This window comes from Brachyhypopomus gauderio, chromosome 5, assembly GCF_052324685.1.
Source record: "Brachyhypopomus gauderio isolate BG-103 chromosome 5, BGAUD_0.2, whole genome shotgun sequence".
NCBI lineage: Eukaryota > Metazoa > Chordata > Actinopteri > Gymnotiformes > Hypopomidae > Brachyhypopomus > Brachyhypopomus gauderio.
In genome coordinates, this window is record NC_135215.1 from 28,792,408 (window position 1) to 28,819,257 (window position 26,850).

At 42.0% G+C, this 26,850-nt stretch overlaps 1 protein-coding gene across 5 annotated transcripts in view; it reads left to right on the plus strand.

The window, feature by feature from the left end:
• Positions 1 to 811: 811 nt before the first annotated feature.
• Positions 812 to 26,850, plus strand: part of lingo1a (leucine rich repeat and Ig domain containing 1a) — a 106,512-nt gene continuing 80,473 nt past the window's right edge. For 3 of the 5 annotated variants that reach the window (XM_077006910.1, XM_077006912.1, XM_077006913.1), the window contains exons 1-2: positions 812 to 1,189; positions 18,552 to 18,626. The gene's annotated coding sequence lies outside the window, so the exon portion shown is untranslated. The remainder of the gene's footprint in view (positions 1,190 to 18,551; positions 18,627 to 26,850) is intronic. The other 2 variants (XM_077006911.1, XM_077006915.1) reach the window with 1 other exon arrangement.

Consider the following 26,850-nt stretch of genomic DNA (forward strand, 5'->3'; position numbering starts at 1 on the left):
TTTCATCTCCTGTGCCTAAGCGTATCCTGGTATTGACTTGTGACGTAGACTCTAACACGGGTACTCAACTGGCGGACGGTCCGGATCCGAACGCAGTCCTGTCCGGACCCATTCTCATTTCTGATTAACTGGATATGGACCAAAAAAAACCATATTTATTAATTTTGACGGGAGAATTAATTTTAAACCGGAGCATTTATTTCATTTCAGGGCTATTGAAAAAACACTCCGTCACGAGTGTTACGTTTGCCACCCCGCTCAACAACTTACGTTCGCCAAACCCCCACCAAACCCCCCCCCCCCCCCCCCCCGGCCGCCCCGGACCTCAGGTCACAGCTATCTGCCAAAATTGGACCGCGGAAAAATTTAGTTGAGTACCCCTGCTCTAACATAAAGACTCATGACTTGACTTGGATTGATGTTTTGTGACTTTTGAACATCTCTGATACGCACACAGACCAACAAGCACAAAAAGTATAACACAAATGCCTGATTATTTAAATTGTGCCATATAGACCACCAGAACATTCTAATTCTGACTTTCCTGGCTGAAAAAAACATTACAGAAGAAGCTCTTTCATATGGGTAGTGCTGAAGGAAAGTGAAAAGAGAGTTAAAAAAAAAACAGTGGAACTGAGAACACATCCAGTCCTCTGTTTTGACTGCCAATTCCTGTCTCTCACTCTCTCTTCCTCTTTCTGCCTCTCTCTTCCTCTCTCACTCTCCCAGTGGCCCCTCCCTTCTCCTCTTGCTCCCTCCCACCCTCTCGATCTCTTCCAACTGCAGCTCCTCCTTCCACCTTGCACTGTCCTAATGCTCCCTTCTCCCTCCCTTCTCCTCTCGCTCTTCCCCTCTCTCTCTTTCACACTCTCGCTCTCTCCCTCCGTCTCGCTCTGTGCCTGACTGTACATAGTCTGTGTGTGTGAGCTCGCGAAATCAGAGCTTGTCTCTGTGTTCCTGCACGCTCACACCCAACGGGCGGATAACGGCCGGCTTTCTTGACTTTCTCCCGCGATCTATTTATCAACAGATCCAGCTGCTTTTGTCTCCTGCGAGAGCTCTAGTGATGCGCTGGCAGCTTCTCTCTGATGGCATCTACTGTCTTATTGCCATGTGCTGGATTTAATAACTAGCCCTCTGGATTCAGAGCCAGACTAATGCACACAACTCTGCATTAGTTACTGATCTGGTAAGACCTTTTTCATTGCAATGTTCTGACTTCCAGTCAGTGGGTTAAATCAATGTCTAATTATGTGTTTAGGCAAAATAATGCAGAATTATGACCGAGACTGTAAAAGGTGCAAGACAGGATGATTTCGATCTTGTAAAGATTTTTCCCAGTATCCATAATATTCAGAATTCTGTCCTATTTCTTGTGACTTTTTATTGCACAACCATTTTAAAGAGGATGCTGTCATTGTTTGCAAGCACAACTTGTGCGTTTTCTGTTAGCAAATAGTCCTAAATGAAGTGGTACATATATGCATGTGTGAGGCTGGCAGGGGTTTTATGTCCTAACCGTTTGTCATTTGTTCTGAGCTAAATGCTCTGAAAGGTCCCTAAGAGACCCTGGAGGTGCCAGATGTCCACTTCCCTTTTCATGCCAGACAACTCTGGACAGGTGGAAGGAGTCTAATAGAGATGCTTTTATCACTTCTGGAGTGTGCTCTCTCTCCAGGCTGGTTTCAGAAGCTTGATATTGTTATGTAGCACCCCATGCTTGCTGAATATTGATCATTGACAATTGACTATATTTAGCCATTTATTACCTGCATCTTGACAGAAAGGATGAACTCATCCCAGCATTTGGATGACTGTTTGGACACTTGATTTTCAGTCCTGTCTTGAGGAGAGTTGGGTAGGGAGGAAGACAGTGAAAGGAAACACATGCAGTGGTAATGGATTTAGATAGGTTTACCTTACAGAGTTTGGAAACTAGAGATCAGCTAACATACATTACAGACGACTGATGGGGTAGCTGCTACACAAAGCACAATCTCAACTGCTTTTATTGTAGACAACATCAATATTTATCACATTACCTATTTCACAGAAGAAACCACAAAAAGTCATTGTGGGCAAGGAAAATTTTAAAGGCTAAATCGGAGTAGGTGTCATGGGCAGGAGGTCCAATCCTGCTCCAGGGTTGCCAACTCTCACGCGAGGAGCGTGAGACACTTGCATTTGACTGTCTTCACACGCCACACATCCGATTTCTCATGCCAAAAAAAAAATCTAGTTTATTTACCTCTGATCCATATCTATGATTCAGTGAGTTACTAGTTCGCTCTGGCACCAACCACTGGCGATCGATCAATCGCGATATAATACTTAATTTGTGTCCATTTTACCCCCCCGTAACAATGCACTTTCGCCACCACCCCCTGCCACCTCCCCCCCGTCAACAATTTACACTCGCCACCCACCTCAGGTTCAAATCTCACTCCAAGTGATCTTGAAAATTTGGCAACCCTGCTGCTCGTCCGTCCATCTCTGCAGGTTCATAGTGGCTCACGAACTGGGATGGGCAAACTGTTTATTTTATGCTAATGATTTAACATAAAGCTTTTCAAACCGTATTTAGATATATTTGTATTGCTCTAACATGTCAGTACATGTGCAGTTGATGATCTGCAATATTTGCAATTTATTATTTATAAACACACTTGCTTTTTTTCTTTTTACACTTTTGTAAAGTCAATAGTAGTCACAATGAGAATCTCTTTCACAAGTTTTCCAAGAATGCCAGGACCATCAGCCCATGACATTTAAAACAACAACATGGTGAAGGAAATGAGGTGGGTCACCTATCAATTAATAACAATAGAAAATCTAGTGAAGCAAGCCATGAGCCATCTTAATATCAGCCCAGAAATTAATTAATTTATTGTTATGTTACATGTTGAAGCGGGTTCGGGAAATGAGGCAGAAAACCATCTTATCGAGGAGGGAAACTGTATTAAACAGACGTGTGGACTTGAGTCACATGACTTGGGAGGGGGAGGGGGAGGGGGGCAGCAGCGTTGAATTTGGGCAGAGATGACAAGCAACATGCTCCCAAAAATTATCCTGTTCAATTATAAAGATTATGCTGTTGTGAATAAAATAGGAACTGCGACATGCAAGATATGTGGAGTCAGGATAAGAGATGGAGATGCAACCACTTCAAACTTTGTTCGACCTTTGAGGCTGCACAAAAGCAAGTCTCTGCTATGTATATTTTACATAATGCTATAACGGTTAGCTAGCTAGCTGGGATGTGATAACTCGGGTTGGAAATTAACTTTTACAAGGGTCCACATGAGCAACTTGACTTGTGTCAGCGGTCCGCACCAACGATAATTCCAAAATGGGGACCGGGGGGACGGACGGACGGACGGACGGACGGACGACCGAAAGTCACTGGGAGGGGGGAGGGGGCGGTAGGTGACGACGACAATTGCGACGACATCTCACTCAAGCGAGCCGAAACACTCAAACGCCTAACGTTAGTTAGTCTGACTAATATACTACTAATCAACTGCATCAATTGTGTTAAATATTGTGTTAAATACATCTGGTGACTTGACTAGGACTTGAAGTTTAAGACTTGGGACTTGACTGTATTGACTTGGGTCTTGACTTGAGACTTGATTGTATTGACTTGAGACTTGACTCGAGACTTGATTGTGAAGACTTGAGACTTACTTGTTACTTGCAACTTAGTGACTTGTTCACATGTCTGGTATTAAACGCTCGACTGAAACAAATGCTATCAATCTCTAGCGTCTTCCCACTAGCCTGCTAAACCCACCGTGCGCAGGCACCGATCCCCCAGAGTCTCTTAAAGGGCTAAGACACCTTTAGTGGCCAAGTGCCAGTCCAGAATTGAGGAACTCATTTAGTTTGTGGGGAGTAGTAGTTGCTGCCCCCTCCAGAATTCACAAAAACAGACATGTCCAACCGGCGAGAGGGACGAATCAACTGCCCAGACTGGCTGACACCACCTGCAGTCAGAGCAGGGGAACAAGCCGGTCGCCCAGCAGGATGGGTAGGATCAACGACCCAGGGTCATCTACACCTCTGGCACCAACCAAGTGCAGGTGGTCTGGCTTCAGGTGGTTCGGCTCTCAGGGACGTCTACCCTGAAGAACTTTTCCCCTAGCTCCATCACCCAGAAAGGGCCATCGTAGACTGGGCAGAGGGGACTGCGGTGCGCATCATGCTGGATGAACACAAACTTAGCAGCACACAAAGAAGATGGAAATCGGAACTGCTGTAGGCCATGCTGGGAGGTGAAAACTCACGAAGGGCCTGCTGCTGATGGCCAGCGGACCACGGAGCAGTAGAATGCAGGAGAAAATTCCCGGTGACTCGCAAGACCTGGTCATATACATGTTCAGCTGAGGAAGCCTGGAGATCTTCTTTGGGACTTGATTTTAGGCCCAGCATGACCCAGCAGAGCTAATCGGCCAAGTTGTCGTCCCGGAGGCTGGCCCAGAGCGCGGCCTTCATAGAGCAATGGAATCGATTGCACAGCCCTTTGGCTTGGGGATGGTAGGCAGTTGTGCAGTGAAAGTTGTGCGCTACCACACAATTCCAGAGGGCAGAATTGACCTGAGGCCCGCAGTCCGAGGACATATTCGATGGGACACCAAACAGTGCGACGTATGTGCTAATAAATGCTCTGCCACCTCTGAATGTCGTGGACAAAAGTGGTATGGCCTCCGGGCACCTCGTGCTTCTGTTGACGACCTTGAGGAGGTCGGTGAAACCACAGGACGGCGGTAGCAGTCTCACACAGTTCTGGCACAGGAAACAATTCCAGCGGGGCCTTGGACCTTGGCGCACTGGCAGTCCACACAAGCACTAGCCCAACACTAGTCGCACTTTCTGATGCCAGACGAATTTGTCCACGAATCTGTTGACGAATGTCCAGCTTTTGCAATGCCCTCCTGCCAGGGTGTGAGAGATTGTGTATGGTGTCAAAAACCAGCTTGCACGAGTGGACGGGGACTATAGGCCTAGGCTGGCCCATGGACACATCACGGAGGAGCGTCTCACCTGCATCACTGAAAGGAACATCTGCCAACTGCAGGCTGGTGAATGCCATCCTGTAGGCCTGGACCTCCAGGTCTGCTGCCTGGTCTGCTGCCATACAGGAGTAGTTGATGCGAAGGTGTATGGTGCTGATGACCGCACAAGAGAGACAGTCGGCCACAGGGTTGTCCTTTCCCACCACCTGCTGGATGTTTGTGGGGAACACGGAGATGAAGGCCAGCTGACATCGCTGACGGGCAGAGCACAGTTTAGAGACATTAGCCATTGCAAATGCCAAAGGCTTGTGTTCCACAAATGCAACAAATGGGCAGCCTTTGGGGGGAAATGCCATACATCCAGGTACAGGGTGAGCAGCTCACAATCAAATGTACTGTACTTACGCTCGGCAAGGCGGAGCTGGCGACTGAAGAATGCCAGGGGCTGCCAAGCCCCATCGACCCATTGTTCATGCACCGCACCCACAGCGTAATCCAACGCGTGTGTGGTGATAGCAATGGGTGCATCTGGTGAGAGGTGTGCCAACGTAGTGGCTTCCGCCAGCATGCGTTTAGCTGCATCAAAAGCCAGGAGCCGCTCACTAGTCAAATCCATTACGTGCTTGGTGGCTTTGCTTTTGAGGGACATGTAGAGAGGGTGCATGAGACCGGCTGCTTGTGGGATGAAACGGTGTTCACCATACCCAGGAACTCCTGCATGGCTTTAACTGTAAACGCTGGATAGCTTCCACTTTAGTAGGAAGTGGAACAACACCAGCCCTAGTGATGCGGTGGCCAAGAAAATCAATGAGTTGAAGTCCGAACTGGCACTTCGAGGGGTTGATTTTCAGGCCATGCTGGCTGAGCCGGTCGAATAGGAGCCTGAGGTACTGCAGGTGTTCTGACCTGGAGGTGCTGGCAACTAAAATGTCATCCAGGTAGACAAAGAGGAACAGCAAATCATGCAGGACACTGTCAATTATGCGCTGGAATGCCTGGGCAGCCTTTTTGAGGCCAATCGGCATGCAGAAGAATGCGAACATGCCAAACGGAGAGACCACTGCCATCTTCGGAATGTCCGCAGGATGCGCGGGGACCTAGTGGTAGCCACGGACCAAGTCCACTTTAGAAAATATAACTATTCTGGACAGACAGGTGGAAAAATCTTGCACGTGAGGAACAGGATAGCATTCAGGATAGCCACCTAGCTTCTGGAAGATGTGCAGTGGTGAGATCCAGGGGCTGCCTGACCTACACACAATACCTAGGCTCTCCAGTGTTTTGAATTCAGCTTTCACTACTGCAAGCTTGGTGGGGTCCAGACACCTAGCACGAGCACGAACAGGCAAGCCGGAGGTTGCAATGTGATGCTCAACTCCATGCCTGCTGCTGTCTGAAGAGAATGTGGGTTCCATCAGACCTGAAAACTCCATGAGGAGATGCCAGAAAATTGCTTGAGACAGAGAACGCACCTGGCAGTTTGGAGGAGCTGAAATAGCTGAGTGAGCAAGGCAGAGTCTCTTGAATGTCTCTGGATTGATAAGGCATCGGTTTCTAATATCAACCAGCAGGCTGTTGGCACACAGGAAATTGGCACCTAAGAGGGAAACGCAAACCTTTGTCAATGCCAAGGCCATGTGAATTGCTGCCCACCAAAGCACAGTGGAACTGACCATTGCCCGTATGTAGGAATAGAGCTGCCATTGGCGGCCTCAAGGGCTGGGCCAACATGGCCTCACTTCATGTCCATCTCGGAGGCAGGCAGAACATTCAACTGAGCACCTGTGTCACAGAGGAAAGAGAGCGTGTCCGTAAGGAAGAGCAGGCAACTGGAACTGGCGATGCCCGTAGCCGCTAGCAGGAATCGGCTCTGGCTTTTCCTGGCTTCCAGGGTGACAAGTTTTTGGCCTTGGCACAAAAACGCACATGGTAAAAGCAGAGAGAGGGGGATGGTCGAAGCATGGTTGCGCAGACAGCGGCACTAGAGGGGAGCGGGGATGTACACACGCATGGCTGCGAAACACTGCTTGGCCAATAACATCTTGTTGGCCTCCGATAATCTTGAGCCTTCCAAGGAAAGGTTCTCTGAACAGAAAACATGGCAGGTGGTCAAACAGTAGGGACAGCATGTGATCCATCAGCTTTGACAGAGTCGCCCAAGCCAGACAGTGAAAGGAGCCTGCAAGCACACCGTGACCGAAAGCTTGTAGGAGGAGCGACTTAAGGGCTTTGTACTTATTGTCCCCCGGGGGGTCTTGAAGGAAGCTCACCACTCTGGAGGCAGTGCCATTGTTCAGGGCAGCGACGACATAATAATACTTCATTTCATCCTCCGTGATGTTCTGGATGGTGAACTGAGCCTTAGCTTGAGCAAACAAAAGGGTGGCATGCTGCTCCCAAAACTCTGGTAACTTAAGAGCTACTGCATTCGCTGTTATGATGACAATTCTTTGGAGCCGTCTGAATAGACTTTGTGGTCATCACTGAAGCAGGTTTGGGAAACAAGGAAGAAAACTTCTTATCAAAAACTATATTAATTGCTCGACTAAAACACAACCGCTATCACACTCAAGCGTCTTCCCACAAACCTGTTAAACCCACCACGCGCAGGTGCTGCTCCCCCAGAGTCTCTTAAAGGGTTAGAACACCTTGAGTGGCCAAGTGCCTGTCCGGTGGTGGAATTTGCTCAGTCTGTGAGGAGTAATAGTCGCTACAATGTTACTGAAGTTCACTCCAGATTTGATGGAGCATTCTAAATCTGTTCCTGCTGTACGACTGGAACATCAAATTGGATCTATTAGAATGTAAATGAGGTCTTATTACTTCATATCAAGAAAAATGTGAAAGAAAAATGTGAAAGAAGCTGACCAGTGGTGGTCTGTGTGATTGTCTCCGCACTGGAAGCGCAAGCCAACCCACCACTTCATAAAGTTCACACTGATTCGCAGAATGTTCAGCTTGTTTTATAAATCTTAGTACTGCATGACAATCATAATTCAGAAAGTACAAAGCTGTTTTTGAGACATAAGTTTATTAAATCATATTCCCAAACATTATTTTTGGTCTTGGCTGGTGAGTAAAAAAAGGAGTTGTTCCTAAAATAGAATCTGACATTTAACTTCTATAAATAAGAATAACCCAAGCATTTATAAGATGAAATCAAAAGAAAATGAAAATAGCTCAGTCCCTGGCAGCATGTCCTGCAGTTGACTGGTCTAATAGTTTACCTGTGCTTACAGGTAGGCCTGACAGGATATGACAATGGAACTGTGATATGGTAGTAATGATAAAGGTTCCTTTGGGATTCTAAGTGACAGTGCAGATGTGTGCCTTGTAGCAGAATGTGGTTGCAGCATGAAGAACCCTAAAATCCCAACCCAGAGAACAGATTTGCTGATTGTTAAGTTAATTAGCTATTGTTAACTGTTGCTAATACTTGCAAAATCAAGCAGATACATCTAGTTCCATTTGCGATTATATGCACACTAATTCCCTTAGTATGTTGCTCCATTTTGTAAGTTTGGCTGTGCAACATGAAATATTCCTCTTCCTGCTTTAGACTTTGAATTTGCCCTATTTAGATACTGAAACATCACTGGAGAAAATCAATAATAATGATATTTCATCCATACGTGCACTTGTCTAAAAAATGAAAATGCTGTACAGGTTTAGCATTCAGTAAAGGTGAAAGGATCAGAGAAAACAATCCAGGCAGTATTGATCAGTCTGAGTGCTGGGGAGGACCACTTCTCTCCTCGTAGGAGAATGCAAGGTTGGAAAGAGCTCGAGCATGACAACCACTGAATTATTACCTGGCGCTTCACACTCAGACAGCCCACACTGCTTTGTGCCCACGTTTGGTGAGGCGTCATAAACAACTTTAAACTGTAGTACAATTAAACCATAGAACACATCATGGACTAGCTGGTTCAGACTAATCAAAGGAATTCATATGAGTTTTCTGATTGTGTAAGATGAGCTCTTTCGCTTTGACCTGATGTTGGTGCTCTTTGCTAGTGAGGGGATTGATTTCAATCACTTTGCCGAGGCCTGTTGAAAAGAGAATGAAAGCAGCTTTGAGCCAGTGATATTGAATGAGCTAATCAGTGCTAATGGAGCTAAAGACACCTGCTGCTGGGAGCCAATCCGAACACAGGCTGCTACTCCTGACATAGTGCAGGCTGTGTGGCAGCCAAACATCAGCATGTTACAAAGTTATTTGCTTTACCAGAACTCATATACAGTGTTCTCAAGTCTCACGCATTGAGCGTGTGACACACGCATTTTACCGTCTTCACACGCTCTCACGCCACACTTCCGATTTCACACAGCGAAAAAAAAAGTTTATTTACCTCTGATCCATATATATGTCGCCCTCCACTGGCGATCGATCGCGAAATACAACAACAACGTCGTCATCCCCCCCCCCCCGCCCCCCCCCCCCCCCCCCCGCTCAACAACTTACGCTCGCCACCCCCCCCCCCCCCCCCGACTCTCACATCGAAATGAATTCAAAACTTGAGAGCCCTGTTTATATATGTACCACGTCATCACTATTATCCTAAATTCAGTGTTGATTTTCACGAGATCTTTCTCCACATTCTTGTTTATTTTCCTCACTATTAGTTACAGGCTAAGCAAAATAGCTAGGCTAATCATCCAAACCAATTCAAAGCTACCAAGCTCCAAGCTCATAGTTTTTGGATAACTAGAATAACACACAATTAACAAACGAAAGTAATAAACTATCTTCACTTGCACAGATCTTACAAATGCAATGCCACTCGCTCGCCGTGGTTTAAATAACACTGATGGCGTGGATGAGCATTCACTGATAAACATAATATATAATAAATCCTTTAAACTTACAGCATTGTTGTTAACTGTCTACCACTGTAGATTCACATACCCTCCTATCATTTAAATTTGACATCATCGCCAAACAGTATTCTGTAGCAATATTAACTGGCTAGCTGGCTGTTGGCTGGTATCATACACCCAGCATAATTTACAAACAAAAGTTATGAACTATCTTCATTTCAACAAATGCAACAAATCGCAATTCAGGGCTCGTCGGGATTATATAAGTGAGTGGCCGATACGCAGAGTCAACCGAAAGAGTTTTTATATGCCTGTCAGCAGAGGCAGGAAAGCCAATGTCACTGTGAAGTACCTCTGGCCACACTAAGTGCCACAATTATGTGGAAGCTGCCACAAGGTGCAATTTCTGGGTGGCACAGAGACCACTTCATGCTGCTCACATGCTGCTTACATGCTTACATGCAAACAGGGACCACATCATTACAAGAAACTTGGCAGAAAGACGCGCCTCCCAATGACCTTTGAGATGTTTTGTGATTGGCCAGATGCAGTTCGATTAGCTCTGAGTTTGTTTGCTCTTCCTAAGTACCCCAGATGCTTTCCCGACCCAAATTTCGACCTGAACCTGACTTTTAACTTGAATTTTTGGACACCTGCCTGAATTTCACAGGCTTGTTTTTTCAAGAAATAATGGTTTCAGGTTCGGGTGACACTGAAAAATCCCTATTAGTCTCTCTCATATGGAGACCTATTCAATATATACCTTAAAGACTGCATGCACAACATTATTGTCACCTGTGTAAGCTATCACTTGCTTTGTGCTTACAGCAGTGGTTAATGCTATATATGTAAGAACCGAAACAAACGTGACCCCCTGCTGCATTAAACCATTAAATCCCACTTCACTCAACTTTTCTTCCATGGTTTACAAAGGTCAGATGGGATTATCAGATGTGTGTGTGTATGTGTGTGTGTGTGTGTGTGTGTGTGTAAGAAAGAGGGAAATGGTAGAAGAAGGAGTGGGAGTGAGAAATAGGTTGAGAGATTTAGAAAGACAGAGTACGGTAGAGAACAGGGAAGATTTAAACATGTTTTTATGTATTGGATACAGAGTTTATTTGAATTCAAACAAGCTTTCAAAGCCATATCAGTTGCACATGAACTTTATTATAACATAAATAATATTGGAGGATAAAATTGGAGAAATTTGGACTTGAAAAAATTATAGTAGCTAGGCTGGTTCAATATGTTAACTACATAACCAATGCAACACTATTAACAGTGTAAAGGTTCCATAAATCCAGGTTTGTCATTGGCTCATTTGGGTGGCAGTCTAAAGATCAAAATCACACTGAATCTGTTGTTTTCTGTTTTAATTTAGACCACTTTCATGTATTCTACTGAAATCCAATACGTATCTGATATGCGACAATGTGACTCAGTCTTAACAGCCAGACTGCGATTCATGTGATTTACATCAATCCAACTCAACAGTCCCACCATCTGAAATACTTAACATGGCAAAAAAGCTTAACATGGTTAAATATATGAAAATGGTGACCTATTTGCAACTTTTGCTCACTAATTCATGGTCATGAGCACTCTCTACCACCAAAAGCATGAACCTGTATTCTAGGAATAAAGGAGTAATTTTTACATCATTGTTTTATTACATTAACCTACAGTACATATTTCCTTATGATGCGTTTGAATGCAAAGGAAAAAAACTTTTTTCTTATAATGGAGTTTCATACTCATGACCAGTAGTACATGAAAGCAGTGGGGTGATTCTCCATCATTGTTCTAGATCATTAAGCCATGTTAAACATTTTCCATATAATGGGTTTAAATGGAGAGACAAAGGCTTAACATGAATAGTCCAACTCTTCTATGCTTACAATACAGGTTCATCCTTCTGGACTCATGACCTGGAAAGTGTGAGGAACATGTATTGTTCCTTTGTAGAGTAAATCACTTTAAGGTTTTTTCCATATTAGAGTGTTTTAGGAAGTCCCAAATTCTACCTTACCAGAAAGGAAAGCACCCATGAACCATGAAAGAACAACCATGAGTGAGGACTTCAGATTAACACGAGCATTAACTTCACACTGTTAATGTTAATGACTGTTACTGTTGACTCCATTTTGATTGTTTGCCTCCAAGATAAGTGTCATGTGAAGTCACATTAAAGAGCTATTGTGAACAGCCCAACAAAAAATATCTGGTCAGGTAATCGAATATGGGCCACTTTTACCTGTTGTTAGTATTCTGTCAGTTAGTACTCATGTGGCAAGACTTATATACTATATGGCCAAAAGTATTCACTCACCTTCCTTGATTCACATATGAGCTTAAGTGACAATCCATTAATCCATAGAGTTCAATATGACGTTGGTCCACCCTATGCAGCTAGAACAGCTTCAACTCTTCAGGGAAGGATGTCCACAAGGTTTAGGAGGGAATTTTTGATAATTCTTCCAGAAGCCCATTTGTGAGGTCACATACTGATGTTGGACGAAAAGGCCTGGCTCTCAGTCTCCACTCTAATTAATCCCAAAGGTGTTCTAGTGGATTGAGGTCAGGACTCTGAGCAGGCCAGTCAACTTCATCTACACCAGACTCTGCCATCCATATCTTTATGGACCAAACTGTTCCCACAAAGATGGGAACATGGAATTGTCCAAAATGTCTTGGTATGCTGAAGCATTCAAAATTATTTTCACTGGAACTAAGGGGCCAAGCCCAGCTCCTGAAAAACAACCCCACAACATAATCCACAAACATAATAAACATGTTGCTTACTGAAGCAAGTAGCAGTAAATACAAGTCAGGTGTAAATACAAGCAGAAGTAAATACAAGCAGGTGTAAATACAAGTAGGAGTAAATGTTGTTTTCCTTCACATGAAAAACTTATGCTTAACTGACCAAATTGCTAGAAACATGATTCTGGGATTTGAATATTGGAACTTAGAAGCAGTTGCTTTAACATATGAATATAAAAATCTTGTAACGCGTTCACAGAGCGATAAGGAGGTGGACACACCAAGAAGAGTGTGATTTAATAGGGGCAAATCCAGAGTCATGATCCTTTTAACAGTCCAGCGTTGCAAAGCCAGGTAAATGGAAACATGATTAACACAAATGACAGGCGTAGACATTATTTTACAACTTCTTAAACACACTATCTTAGAACACAGACTAGAAACAGCTGTACAACAAACTAAACAAGGAACACCTGAGAACAATTAAAAGGGGTAGGTTTACAGAACACTAGGCTACACTGGATTAAAAAAACAAAACCAGTATGTAATATATATATATATATATATATATATAATGAAAGAATCACAACTTTTAGCTTGTTTAATTTAACCTTAATTCATAATTTTTCTTCCTCTACTTTAATAGCCACAGAGCAAAAGGCAAGCTATTTAGATGAAAGCCAAGTTAGTTTCAGTGTTCTACCTGGTCACAAGTTTAATCCAGCTTCTGACATTTAATTTATGGTAAATTGGGGAAGACAATGTGTTGGGTTACTGTGAAACTGGAGTGGAGCTAATAGCATGGCCTTTAATTCTGGAGACACTGGGTAAGCTTGGTCCCTTTTTATACTTGAGATGATGTTCAGTAGGACTGACAATGTTCACACTAACATCTTTTGGTAACACTTTACAATACGGTTCCTTAATTAATGTTTAAGTACCTATTAACTAAGCAATAGATAATGGAGAATTGTCGTCATAGTTTTACCTTAATTACTCTTCACTATAATAAACTACTAAGTTATGTCACATGTAAGTAATTAATAAGTAGTCTTCATCAATTTTCGTAACTACTTACTTTCGGTTCCTTAATTAATGTATTAGCTAAGCAACAAGTAATAGAGAATTATCATCATATTTTTCATTAATTACTTTTCACTTCACTGTTAGTTCACATATAAGTAATTAATAAGTTGTCTTCATCTATTTTTGTAACTACTCACTTAATCAGTCCTTCATTAATAAGTAGTCTTTGTGTGCATGTGCGCTGGTTTGGGTACGCCCCTGTTTGAATGTCTAGCGATGTCTAGACAATCGCCTTTGTAAGTTCTCTCACCTATCTCTAGTCTCGTTGCACACGTTATGTATTATTGTTGACATTGTCATGAGTGTTGTGTTGTTAGTTTTCGTCACTGCTTTAAACGCATCCTTACATACAGGCTACACTTTACTATTATACACTGCACACTATAACACTTCCTCATTGTAATTACAGGTCATTACAATGAGGAGTACTTAGTGTTAAGGAAACCGTACTGGGGTGGGTTTCCCGAAACGTTCTTAGCGCTAAGTACTTTGTAACCTCGTACGTTTCATACGAGGTTACTTAGCGCTAAGAACGTTTCAGGATACTCACCACTGTTAAGTAAATACGTGATTACTTATTCTGAAGTTACTTACTGTGACGTTGCGAGCAGGCAGGATACCGAGATGGGAGCAGCGTTTAAAGCAGTGATGAAAATGTACAATACTCATGACAAAGGTCGAACAACAACTGATGAAGGACATGTACAGGACACACACTTACATATCTCAACAATAATACCCAAACCAGCGCACATGCACACAAAGACACGCTGGAGTGACAAGTACATAAGCATTAATGAAGGACTGATTAAGTGAGTAGTTACAAAAATAGATAAAGACAACATATTCATTACTTATATGTGAACTAACAGTGAAGTGAAGAGTAATTAATGAAAACTATGATGATAATTCTCTATTACTTGTTGCTTAGCTAATACGTTAATTAAGGAACCGAAAGTAAGTAGTTACGAAAATTGATGAAGACTACTTATTAATTACTTACATGTGACCTAACATAGTAGTTTATTATAGTGAAGAGTAATTCAGGTAAAACTATGACGATAATTCTCCATTACCTATTGCTTAGTTAATAAGTATTTAAACATTAATTAAGGAACCATATTGTAAAGTGTTACCCATCTTTTGGACATCATGTATTTGTATAATATAGTGAATATTATGAAGGATGAATATATGTACTGCAGAAGTGAAAAATTGTGTTTATGATTTCTAAAGCTTTGTTGTTATGCCTGGAAAAATGATGAATCCACTGTGATTGTTCACAATTCAAGACTTAAAACCCTAATAAAGGGGTTGAGATATAATTCAGCATTATGGCTGTGTCCATCCAGGCTTTGTGCTTACTTTTCATGTTCTGTGACTCCATATGATAATTGTAAAGTGTTTGCGTAACGCTGATAACTCCATTAGAGGTCATATTCTCCTCTGGTTTAATCGTAATAGCTCTTGCACTCCTTTTTGCAGCATGTATTATTCAGCGCAGGAGTTGCTCCATTTGTTCATTTGCCCATTGACGTAAACAGGATGTTTCCATTGCTTGTCGTTGTGTTATAAATCACTAGTCCCTGACCATCCACTGCACACATTCAATTACTTATCTTCATTTGACAATAACTATTTTAGCTTTATTCTGACTGGGTGAGAGTTGGATGTTGGTGATTCACTCTGATTGGGTGAGGGTTAAGGTTAGGGATGTGACGATTCAGTCTGATTTGGTGAGTGTTGAATGTAGTGATTTACTCTGATTGGGTGAGAGTTTGATGTGGCGATTCTCTCTGATTGGATGAGAGTTGGATGTGGTCATTACTCCTACTGTAACCAGGTCCTCCAAATGTAAAACATCATGTAGGTGAGATAGAGAAGCACTACCATGGTGGTTCTATCTGAACATTATGGCAGACTAAATACATCTTTCCATGGCAATGATATCTCCTAATGGCCATCGCCTCTTATAGCGGGACATTGTGCACAGCCTCATTGCAAATAATGTTCAAGAATAGTTTGAGGAACATGTCAGAGAGACTTGGCCTTCAGATTCCTCACATCTCAGTCCAACTGAGTATCTGCATCATGCACTGGAAATAATCTGAATTATGGAGGCCCCAACTAGCAACCTACGGAACCTAAATGATCTTTTGCTAACATCTTTGTGCCAAATACCACATGACATATGACACTTCCATGGTGTCCATTCATCAACAGGTCACAGTTGTTTCAGTGGCACAAAAGAAACCTACAGAAGATTAGGCAGGAGGTTTTAATGTTACGGCTGACTGGTGTGTAAAGGTTTTTCCTTTGATTTGGTAGGGTTGAAATGATTTTCTAGATATATTAGTGATTGCTCATTCAGACATATACAGTGTGAGTGTGTGAGTGTGTGATGTTCACCAGGGTACACCTGTGCTGCGAGTGTGCCTGTGGTGACACCAAAGACCATCATCTGCTATAAGGAATTGGTCTACAAATTGTGTGTGTGTGTGTGTGTGTGTGTGTGTGTGTGTGTGTGTGTGTGTGTGTGTGTGTGTGTGTGTGTGTGTGTGTGTGTGTTTGTGAAAGAGGACCATTCCTCAGTGACTTTTATTTCTGCTGAGTGGGAGCTATCCATGCAGAGAGGAAATCAGCTCTCAGATAGTATGATCTATGTCTCAACAAACTCGACTCCCTGAGAAAACAGCAGAGCCCACATTAATAATCAGCCCAGAGATTACAGCTCAAGAGCAATTTTCTAATTAGTATTGCCATTTAATATTAATTAAATGCTGGTAAAATTAATCACAGCAGCATTTCAGTAATGGTCCTGTAAAATAATCATGTGATAGAGTAAAATAACCTAGAAGCAAATGTTAATTTTTTAATAGATTTTTTTAGATCTTTCCATCGCAAGTTTGCGAGTCATAATGCATTTTTTATGTTTGGCTTTGTAACTGTGTTATTTCTTCTGGCCATTCATATGAACTGGCATATGAATATTTTAGGAATTTTAGGAATGTAGGTGATAGGTATATGAGCTTGTTTATTGCCTCAACAATGGTCTCACAAACAAAACTGCAGAGAAATTATAAAATTGCACAGGTGGAAATTAAATATCAATGTGACATTGCATGCTTAATTGTACAGCTATATGAGGCACTGTAAAAATATTTGAAGACATGTTTATAATAATTTCAAAATATTTGAATGAGTAAGTGTTAAAGATAACAATATTTAATAATATTTAAAAAACCTCTCTGAATTATTCTATTGTTTGTGAGGTTTAAAAGCCTATTTGAACTCTTTCTGATATTACATAGATGCCCAACAAGATCCATCATATCCTAGAGTCACTCGCATTAGTTCATTGATGTACTGTCATAGATGACATGTACTATTGACATGATGAATTAATTAATGTTGTTTTGCTGGTATCTGACCTCATAACTCATGTTCACGTCTATGAATAACAGCAAATCAGGCACTATTAAACGTGTGTGTGTGTGTGTATGTGTGTGTGTGTGTGTGTGTTTACCAGTCTGTGCATGTGTCTGGGTGCATATTGAGAGTTCTCTGCTCTGGATCTTAGGGTTTAAATATTTTGCGAAAGCTAATTAGTCACACTCTGCTCCATCTCCCAGTCATGGCTACACTTAGGCTCAGGTATGCCTGAACACATGCACCCTGGTGTCAGGTTTTCTGTAATGAAGAAAGGTCATTGTTTTCTTTTCCTCGCACTAATAAAGCCAAGAATAAGAAACTCACTAGGTAATTGGATAAACAATTACCCAGACATAATTAAGAAAAGTGGAAAGGACTATTATATCAGGTCATTAGTGGCTATAGTGTGGAACAGCTGGAATATATGAAGCAATATCTAATAGGACAAATACTAAGTAATGATATTATATATCCAGACAAAACAAGAATACTGTATACAGTACCCCCCTGTGTCAATATGGTATTGCGTGGACATTTTTCCTCAAGAACAAAGACAGCTTTGAACTCAGACAGCTTTGGAGGGGATTGCTGGCACCATACCGAATTAACAGAATCCTCAAGGTGATCTTGGTTTGTTATATTATCCTCTGTTAGTAATTAGGGCCTTATGTGAAGTTACTTGTTGTGTGTGTATGCGTTTGTGAGAGAGCACAACATGCCTCAATACTATCTCTCGAAGGTAATTAAAACCTCTCTGATTATCCGGCAAAAGACGTAGTGACTGAATAGTTCTGGCAGTGTCACTGCAATGTCGTGACAACTTATTCCTCAGGAATAAGGGAATAACGAATTGGGCCTGCCTTTACTCCTGCAGTAGCCACGAAGGGAACACTACACTACAGTCGCCATGTCCCATGCACACTGAAATAGTGGATTTGAACAATTACAGTGGCCTCTCTAACAGTGATGCTAGCTTTTGCCAAGAGGCCTTTAATTTGTCATTATCCTTTGCTTGCATCCCACTGACAGAGACCAGGGTTGGAGTCAGAGATCACTCCCTATCAATCAAAGGGATATGAGCCACTAGTGGCTTCCAATTTGGTCACATATTAGCACTTTCCGCCAGACATTTACAGCTGCGCTAGAATGCTGTGTGAGCAGCCACTTGGAAAAAAAGGAAAGTGTGATTGACTGCATGTGCCCTGGAGGAAGCCCCCTCCCAGGGGGCAGCCTCCAATTCTGTCATGCAAAGCGTTGGTTGGAAATTGGCAGCAACCGGAGGGGAACGTGGGAAAAGGTAACGAGCATGTGCTCAGGGCACAAGACCCTTAAGTTATATGCTAAACTCGTACGAGGGTTTATGTACTTTTTAGAATACCTTTTGTGATATCGTCTGTAATGCCTTCCCACAGGATGACTTTGCTCTTTCTGCAGATCGTAAACAAAGCTCCTCTTGGTCTTAATTAAAGAGGGATGGCTAACTGGACCAGGACATCAATTATTAATTCGGTAAGACCCACCACTCAGGGGCTTTAGGAGGGAGAGAGAGAAAGAGAGAGAGAGAGGGAGGAAGAAACGGGGGAGGATTGCGTGTGTGTGTGGTGATGACTTAGTCACACTCTCTGGGGGCAAGTGGGTGTCAAGACAGAATGATGCAACAGAAAACATATTTGAGTTAGTCATTTCTGCCATCTTACAAAAAATGTTTCCTCACTAGAGATAATAATAGCCCTCAATTACCATGTCTGTCACTACTTCATTAACAAACTCATTCCTGCAGTTGTCTGCATTGAGGACTCTTGAAACCAGATGTATGCGTAACTGTCACAAGTGGGGAAAAGGGTCCTCATACCTCAGCAAAAACATAAAACATGAATGTTCATGTTCTAAAGGAGTTGTCGCATTGGCATTTGATGGCATTTAAAATGAGGACATTAGTGCTGCGTCTTTAAGAGTGGGAGGTGAAATGGTACAGGTAGACGTGATTAATGGTAGATTTTTAATTTTATATAACAGGAGGACACCAAACACGAGTGGGCACTGTATTTACCCCCAGGGCTTATGCACCCCTTCGGCAGGGGGACCTTTAAGAGGGGATGCTTTGTTTCCCCGATGACAGTGTGCAGGGGAACTGAGATGATTTTCACTCGATGTGAAAGAAGACTAGGCCAGAAAACATTTGGCAAGACGAGTGGTTGTTTAAGGAGGCTGCTGTATTACTCGATGCCCTCTAGAATTCCACGATCTGTGCATTAAAATGTGATGATGTTCTTGAATCAGGAAAGCAATGCCATCAAGTACACTAAGGAGAAGTGCACTTTCCCCAGTACACTCCATTGATCACATTACCCATTCCAGTAAACAGAGCATGAGCTATTGGAAGAGCAATGACTGAGATAGTCCTCACAGAAACAATAAGCGTGTGTGGAGGCGCAGACGCCCTGCTAAACAAACTGAAGAGCGTTTAGTAATGGAGCATTAAGAATGAACCGAACTGACTGACTTTGGTACTGATTCCAACTGAACCATTTTATCCTATTTTACAAAACCTCCAAAGAAAAATGTTAAGCATTTATTTTCATAAAAAAACACGCGAAAGCTGATATATAGTAGGAAATGGAGAATGTAGGATATGAGGTAGGAAATAGGCGTAGTCGCTTTTGGTAAACCTTGGACTTGTTGACATTTAAGAAACAATCCCTTTTCTTTAACAGATACATGCAAGCTATGGAAAGCAAGCTTTGCATAGTGGTGAGTAAACACTAGTCAGACAATCAGCGTACTGTGTTCATCCTGTGGAGCAGAAAGACAGTAACATATAGGTGTCTAAACAACTACTCCAAGGACTGACAGGCGACATCCAAACCACAGATCTTTATTTTAGAAACAGAAATACATATCACGGGCACACAAAGTGCTAAACAGACTAATATTTTATATATTTTGTATTGGATTTATAAATGAAAGTCTCTATAGTTTTGATAGTTTCCACATCCTTGGTTTTGTTAGTGATGTATGATGTTGCTGCACATGTCCTGTGGCTGACTGCCCCTTGGACAAATCCAAATTATTAATATATCACCACAATTCTACTAATGCTGGTTGTGTCGCTTTACCACAGAAACAAGCAGCACCTGTTTTGTGATGTAGATCATTTAAATAGGTTAACATGGTTAGAAAATTATTAGAAAACCACAAAGGCCTTTTGCTTATATGGTATTAACCATAAAGGATGGACATTTACACTGACTACACAATCAGATCATCTGTCAGTAGCACAAAATCAGATTCAGCAAAAAAAGCAACATTTCTGAATCCTTTAAAACTCAGTAGCAAAACACACATGAAATATTTGTTTAGGGAACAGATGTGCTTCTGAAATGTGATAGGGTCACCATAGTCCACGCGTTGACACGGTGCCTCATTTCCTAGAGCCTATGTTTTGTGATGTCATGTGTATCTGACCTGCCACACCCAACACTGTGATGGCTCACATTCACTATGACATTTGAAACTCTAAGATCAGTCAGAAATCCTCGAGCTGGGAAATAAAAATTCCTTTCCCGTGTCCCCTTCCTGTGCCTGCCTTGTTTCCATGGCAACAAGAGAAGGAGATGAAGGACAGTCTGTTGGCTCTGAAGTCTCCAAGTGCACTAATAGAAAGGCTTCAGGAAGTACACAAACACATGCACACACACACACACACACCAACGCACACACACCTGCAAACCTAAAGTTGAGGACCTTACTAAGAACAAGGTGAGAAGATCTTTAACAACATCTCAGTGGACTCACAGCCACACTGGCGTTCATGTCTGAGACGAGTCTGTGATTCCAGCAGTGACACTGGACCTCCAGGTCTCACGTCTCTGTAGAACCTCTTCTGCTGAAAAAATAATATTCGATTCTGTGTCTGGCAACATTGAAGATGTTTTTGCTAAAACATGTGAAAACAGAAAGTAGGTATTCTTCTGTGGTTTGTGGATACCCCTGCTGTTTACATTATGGAGTGTATGCAAACAAAGACGTGGAATACTAGCTTTATTGAATGCTAGGCAGCACAAATTCCTCATTGTATAACAACAAATAATTAAACCTTGTAGAGTTGAGATTCTATATCTAATACCTAATACATACACCTAATAAATAGTGTAAACAACTAAAAACTGGAATATGGAGAAATTTTGCGTTCAGACAATATTTGCATATGTACATTCATTGGCCACTTTATTGAATATACTAATTCAGCTGCTCATTTATGCAAATCTCTAATAAGCCAATGAGCTGATTGAAGACCACGTGTTAGAATGGGTGAGAAAGGTGATTGAAGTTAAGCGCCAACTGAGGTATGCAGAAGAGCATCTCTGGATGCACAACACGTCGAAGCATGAAGCAGATGGCCTGCAGCAGCAAAGACCACACCGGGTGCCTCTCCTGACAGCTACCAGCAGACAACTTAGGCTACAATTTGCACAGGCTCACCAATATTGGACAGTATAAGACATTGCATAGCCTGATGAGGTTCAATATCTCCTGCTGCTTTTGGATAATCAGAGTTTGGTGTAAATGGTCAGAGTTTGATGTTGGGAACATCAAATGTATCAAAAGCAATGATATATCCTGCACATGTCGAGCCCCTTAATACCAGCATCATTTAATCTGACTGTTGTTGCTAACCATGCTGACCATCCCTCTATAACCACAGTGTGCCCATCTTCTGATGGTTACTCCCAGCAGGATGACACACAATCTCAAATTCATCAAATCTCAAGCCGGTTTGTTGAACATGATAATGCAACTGTACACAGCCTCCACAGTCGCCAGATTTCAATCCAGCAGATCACCTTTGAGATCACCTTTGAGATCACCTTGAGTGGTCGAAAGGGAGATTTGCACCATAAATATTCACCCGCAAATCTGCAGATATGCTATCATGTCAATATGGACCAAAATCTCTGCGGAATGTTTCCAGAACCTTGTTGAAAGCACTTTGTTTGCATGAAAGGTGCAATATAAATAAACTCACCTTGAATCTATGCCACAAAAATTAGGCAGTTCTGAAGGTAAAAGGGAATCTAACCCCTACCAAGGTCTACCTAATAAAGTGGCCAGTGAGTGCATATATGCATTTATTATTATCTGTTTTCTATTATTTTTAAATCTAAGTAGTAAACAGGGTGTTTCATTTGGCCATTCCCATTCTTTCAGAAAAAAAGGTTAATGAAACCAAGAACACAATGGTGTTTGCAACTATAAAAAAATATGGCAGTTCAAAAAGGTATGCACAATTTCCTTCCATTTTCTTTACGCAGTTTTGAGGAAACTTTTAACGCAATTTTAGACCGAACTAAGCTATGAGAACCTATTTTTATATGTAACCTTATGTAAATGACGACCATTCCTGAGGATTGGTGGCTGCAGCAGGAGAACACACATTATGTTTGAAGTGTGTGTGGGTTCCCCTGCCTCAGGGCATCATTTAGAGCCTCCTCCAGTTCTCCCACTTCATTCTGGGGTCCAGAGAATGAATGATAGATGAGGGGAGTTATTTTTGTCAAGACTATTTTAAATAGAGAATTGAAGGGCAAAAAGAAGAAAACTGACAGTTTAGTCACTGTCAACAATGCAAATTGGCAGAAATTCATATTAAATTGTTGATAATTGTTGTGAAATGGATTAATACCTGTGTCTCCTTATTAGCAATGCTAAACCAGAAACCATCATTCCAGATGCATAAGCTGATTTTTTTCACAGTTTGTAACAATAAGACATTGACCAATATAAGATACCCTATTAAAATATATAATTTTTTCTTGGCTATTTTATCTAGAATAATTATCTTGGCAAGCAGAGCCAACTGTCAAACCAAAACCAAAGTATCCATAAACACTGGGTAAATATACACAACCACGACCATTTCTTCACAGTGTTCCTTTGCTCTGAACAGGAAGTCTGCCAGTGGAATCCCAAATGTGATGCTAAGTTGCAGTGTAATTAAACCACAATGTACAGTTGGGGATAATATACTGTAAGTCCAATATTAAAAGGCCTTCTTTATAGCATTATCAATACACTACTCTAGTGTAGGTTTGTGTGGGCTTAAGTGCCCAAATACCACACAAATCCTTGTTAGATTGCCCTCAGATCTATGTGAGACTTCAGATATGGTCATAGACAAACAGCTCTGTTAGAGCAACTTACTCAAGGCTGAGGTGACGTTGTGAGGAATGAAGCAGGATGCCGAAGTGCTTGCTGTTCGTTTGAAGGGTTTTATTTGACCAAACACAAAGAACACCAAACACACAGAACGTGTTCACGCTCAGAGACGTGGTAGCTTCACAGACAAAGGAAAAAGAGAACATATGCACTTACATACACACACGCTAACGGCACGCAGGTGCAACAAGATGAGAAACAGGTGAAATGGATAGCACAGACATGCGTACTTGCGCACACACACACACACACACAAATACACAACACACGTACACACACACACAAATACACAACACACGTACGTACACACACACACACACACACACACACAGATGAGCCCATGGGAGTAGTTGGGGGCGGCACATGTCCAGACCTCCAGCTGGGCCAGGGCACTACATAAACAAAATTTTACTTTTGGTGATAGATGGAAGGTTTTAAAGGCCATGTTTACTCCTGTACAAATAATGTAGCTGTTTTAGTTGTGATGGACTTTGGATGTCAACCAAACTTAAAGGTGAAACCAATAAGGACAATTATTACCATGCAAAAAGAGTGACTAGTATCACTACAAGAACAGACACAAGGTGCGAGGTCCCCAGGTGTTGTGCCCCAGCTCCTCCCAAGCACTCTTTATGCGTGTATGTGTTTGCATGTGTGTGTATGTGTATAATCTCTGATCCTGCCAGAGATGGACTCGGAGAGGGATGGATTTGCATATAAAGAACCTAATTACTTAGAATATGGTGAAATTATTCATTCCATGCTGTGTGAAGTTGATGAGACTCTTGTAAACCAATTTGACACGAGTGTGTACCCTTTTCATTGCAGCTCAGGAATCCTTTGAAACAGGTTATTCATTTGTGCTTACCTGAGATGTGTGTTGAAGAAGCCTAAGAAAATACAAATTCAATATAACACTTATATTTAACTAACACACACACACACACAGTTAAAAAAATCTAACATTTTGTGTATGCAGAATGCACACACTTTATACTATGTGTATGTCAATGTGCCCAAAATATATGCATTACTCTACAGCATGTCATATTTCGATGTAAACACCATGTGTTCTCCTGCCTTTGAACTACGGGAGGATGTTGTGGTACCGACCAATTATAACTGTGTCACACCTCTAAAACTTCCAGGACGAATATTTATTGGAGGAGTTTACACAACTTTCTAAAAATATTCCCTTTTTCCTTCCTACTTGATCTCCTTGGAGAGTGAGAGTAATCCATTGGGAGAGGAGAGAGAGAGAGAGAGATTAGATAGAGAGAGAATGAGTGAATGAAGCTGTTCTTCGGTGCCTCTGCTATCTCTCTCTTCCATGCTCTCCTCCTCTCTGGTGGACTCCGTCTCCGGCGCTCTGTCGTTGATGTTCTCGGTGTTTTGCCAACTGAAGGCAGCGCCGGCGCCGGTGTGAGTGAACGGAGAGGGGCGTGTGGAGAGGGGGAAGCGGGCAAGACACGCAGTGCCGACGCGTGACACTTGCGCTCCTCTGAACCTCCCTTCAAACTGCATGTGAACGCGCTCCGAGCTCCCTCGTGCCCTCGCGCCCAGGAACGACTGGATTGCTGTCTGACAGCGAATTAATGTAAGGGGCCAGAGTACGTGGAGCAGAGGTGCGTGATCTAGATTGCGTCTTTTGGCTCATTAAATCCTGCTGTTTAAAGAGAAATGTTCCATATCTGAACAGCCTTGATCGAGAAGTGCTTAGATGCCTTTCATTCGTGCATCCGCCACAGATTTAAATCAGTTAAAAAGGAATCACACATAGCCATAGTGAATTCCTTGACTCACTTTGTCAGATGCAGTTGCAATCAGATTGAAGGATTCTTTTGAATTTATAATATCTCAGTTTAGTGACTGAATCAATGATAGATAGATAGATAGATAGATAGATAGATAGATAGATAGATAGATAGATAGATAGATAGATAGATAGATAGATAGATAGATAGATCAGGCTTAGACTCCTTCTAAGTAAAAAAAAATATATATTTAAAAATGTTCCAACCCCATACAATAGAGCAAGTTTGGAGCAGCTAACCTCAATACCAATGGTCCACCTAGCGATGGTCTGGTGTGCAGACCCTTCTGCCTATATCTGCTGGGAGAGCATGAAATAAAAACAGCATGTGGTTGCTTTTGTCTGCCTTGTCATCTTTGTTTTAAATAGTAACAAAATGGATAGAGAATGTATTTGGGTTCAGCTTCTTTTCAGTTGTGAGCGATGCAGAGATGTGGGATTGTGCACAGAGAGGCTAGTGATTGTAGGTTTACCAGACTCCTTTCCGTCTTGTTACCACCCCATGCAACATGCGGTGCACATCACATCAAGAGGAGTGACAGGCAGTCTTCTCTGTCCGCCAGAGGAGTCACTAGAGCCATTTCATCTGACGGCAACATAGGCTTCAAACGAAATGTAGGTTAGTAAATTAGAGGTAGTGTATACCAATAGGCTTTTGGGTATTTGAGGCCTGAATGCACTATTACACAGTGAAAATGGATGCGCTCGCTTTATTCTAGGATGCAAAAAGCCAAAAAAAGATAAAGTTTAATTCTGTCTTTTGAAATAAATAACACTATCGCAGAATGTCATTGCTGCAGTTATGTCAAGACTCTGAAAAGAATGTTGCTGCTCTAATGGAATGCAAACCGCCAATACTGAAAAGAAGTCATTTGTGTTCCACTACTTCTGAATGTGTGCCCACGCTCACTCAGAACACCGCGTGCCTTTTCAGAAGTGACAGCTGACAGGTGGCTCAGGTCAGATTTCTCTTATGGAAAGGTATACAAGTCTGATTTTACAGGCAAATATGTTTACGACTGCAGTTTAAATGGGTATGCTTTTATTCTGTTGAGAAAATTAAATGTCCTTTGACTAGACCATAAAGTCTGGTATCTCATATATAAGTAGATACATCAGTAGATATAGGAGTAGATACATCAGGAAATATATCAATAGATATATCAGTAGATATGTCAGTAAATATATCAGTAGATATATCAGTAGACACATTACAGTACATACTAGGGGTGTAATGGTACACAAACATCGCGGTTCCGGTCACACTGCGGTATGGACCCCACAGTTCAGTATGAATTCAGTATGGTTGGGGTAAAAAAGGAAGAGGCTGGAGCTCTGTTCAAAACAGCCTACTACATACTACTACTGCCTAGTACATGCTACTACACACTACTACAGCCTACTACACACTACTACAGCCTACTACATATTTTCTACAGCCTACTACATACTACTACTGCCTAGTACATGCTACTACACACTACTACAGCCTACTACATATTACTACAGCCTACTACATATTACTACAGCCTACTACATACTACTACACACTACTACAGCCTACTACATATTTACTTCAGCCTACTACATACTACTACTGCCTAGTACATGCTACTACACACTACTACAGCCTACTACATATTACTACAGCCTTCTACATTGTACTACAGCCTACTACAGCCTAGTACATACTACTACACCCTA